Source organism: Dipodomys ordii, unplaced genomic scaffold (genome assembly GCF_000151885.1).
Source record: "Dipodomys ordii isolate 6190 unplaced genomic scaffold, Dord_2.0 Scaffold193, whole genome shotgun sequence".
Taxonomy (NCBI): Eukaryota; Metazoa; Chordata; class Mammalia; order Rodentia; family Heteromyidae; genus Dipodomys; species Dipodomys ordii.
The window spans coordinates 1,251,472-1,253,762 of record NW_012267409.1 but is presented as its reverse complement, the minus strand read 5'-3'; the positions used below and the strand labels follow the sequence as shown (position 1 = coordinate 1,253,762).

Here is a 2,291-nt window from a genome sequence, read left to right as displayed (position 1 = left end):
TTTTTTCTTTTTGCTTATGTGGTGCTGAGGAATCGAACCCAGGGCCTCAGGCATGCAAGGCAAGCACTCTACCACTGAGCCACCTTCCCAGCCCCCACCCTTCCTTCTTCCATTCACCTGCCCCCACCCCCAAGCCTCCCTCCCCACAACCCATGTTCCAGCTTCCTGGTATTCCTTTAGGTAAACTGTAAGTTATGGTTTTTTGAAGGAGTTACATTATTGCATTCTCCCCTGTGTATACCCTACTTTAGTCAGTGTGTGTGTGTGTGTGTGTGTGTGTGTGTGTGTGTGTGTGTGTGTGTTTCATTTGCCAGTCCTGGGGCTTGAACTCAGGGCCTGGGCACTGTCCCTGAGCTGCTTGGGCTCAAGGCTAAAACTCTACCACTTGAGCCACAGAGCCAGTTCTGGCTTTTTCTGCTTATGTGGTACTAAGGAATCGAACCCAGGGCCTCATGCATGCGAGGCAAGCACTCTTCCCCTGAGCCACCTTCCCAGCCCCCTGTATATGTTTTTATATATGACTTCTAGTTTAGATCTAACTTGTGGTAGCCATTTCTATGCCACAAGCAAATTTTACTCAGACCCTCAAGTACTGACTTTGGCCAACCGTCATTGTCTTCAGGATTTAGTGAGAATAATGCCAGTTCTCAATGTGAGTTATTTGATTATTAATTTTTCCATGGATTCCCAATATTCAGTAGGAATTGATTCCCCAACTGAACCCCAAAATGATCAGGTCTAACTAGGTCCTCTCCATATAGACGAAGCCAACCCCTTTACCTTTATTCCAGCTTCCAGACAGAGAAGAAAGAAATGGGTGCCAGGTGCCAGTGACTCATGTCTACAATCCCAGCTCCTCCACAGGCTGAGATCTGAGGATCCTGGTTCAAATCCAGCCAGGGCAAAACAAGGCCTTAAGATTCTTATCTCCAATTAACCACCAAAAGGCCAGAAATGGAGATGTGGTTTAAATGGTAGAGTGCTAGCCTTGAGCTAAAAAGTTCATGGATAGCTGGGTGCTGCTAGCTTACACCTGTCATCCTAGCTACTCAGGAGGCTGAGATTTGAGGATCCAGGTTTGAAGCCAGCCTGAGCAGAAAAGTCCCTGTGAGAGACTCTTATCTCCAAAAACAGAAGTGTAGCACTAACCTCGAACAAAAAAATCTCAGAAACAGTACCTAGGCCTGGGTTCAAGTCCCAGGATAGCCCCCCCCCAAAAAAAAAGGAAAAGAAAGAAGAAAAGTAGCAGCAATGTCGATTAGATAGCACCTTGTGTGTTTATTTTGTTCTGTTTGGAGCTGAATGTTTTAACAAGCTTATCAGTTCCACTTGCTTAACAAATATGTTAAAAACCGGAACTGTGGTCCCACAGACTCCTGAACAAACAGCACAGGAATGGTTGGGGCTAACATTTCCTTCTTGCCATAAAACCCCAGTTGAAAGAATCCACAGAAATTATGAGGTGTACTTTCCATGTGAGGTGCAAGTCAATAAACGTGTATTGTGAAAGAGTCCTCTAGCATTCGCGGCTCTATACAGTGGGTCTTTTATAAAAGGGGGATTTGAGCCCTAATCACCAAATGCTTTCCACTGCAAGTTATCTGAAGAGATAGAGAAATTTCTCCTCTTTTTCTGTGGTTTCCTCCTCTGGCCTTCCCTTTATACTAGCTCCAAAAGCCCAGGAATAGCCTTGTAAAATAGAAGTAACATTGGATTCAGAGATCTGGTTTTCCCCCATTGAGCTTGTTTATGTATTTATTTGTGCATGTGTGTGTGCATGCGCACGCCAGTACTTAGACTTGAAATTCATGGCCTGGACATTTGTCCCTTAGCTTTTGTTTTTTTGGTTTTTGGAGGGGTCAAGGCTGATGCTCTACTACTTGAACCATACCCCCATATCCAGCTTTTTGGTGGTTTATGGGAGATAAGACTCCCACAGATTTTCCTATCCAGGCTAGCTTTGAACCATAACCCTCAGATCTCAGCCTCCTGAGTCAGCTAGGAATACAAGCATAAGCCACTGGCATCCAACTCTGCTTCTGTATTCATAAGGAGTCACACCAATGCACATTTCCTAAGGTGTCTTCAGCCAGCCACCGTTGTCCGGGCATCCCACCTCGAGTAGGTTGAAAGAAAAAAAAAGAAGTTCTAGGAAGCAGATAACTGTTAAAACCTCCACGTCATGGGCTGGGAAGATGGCTCAGTGGTAGAGCACTTGCCTTGCATGCCTGAGGCCCTGGGTTCGATTCCTCAGCACCACATAAGCAAAAAGAAAAAAGCCGGAAGTGGTG

At 45.4% G+C, this 2,291-nt stretch overlaps 1 protein-coding gene across 1 annotated transcript in view; it reads left to right on the top strand.

Annotated features, from left to right (window-relative positions):
* LOC105999598 (lariat debranching enzyme) overlaps window positions 1–2,291 on the top strand; it is a 51,648-nt gene that overhangs the window by 32,671 nt on the left and 16,686 nt on the right. The window lies entirely within an intron of this gene.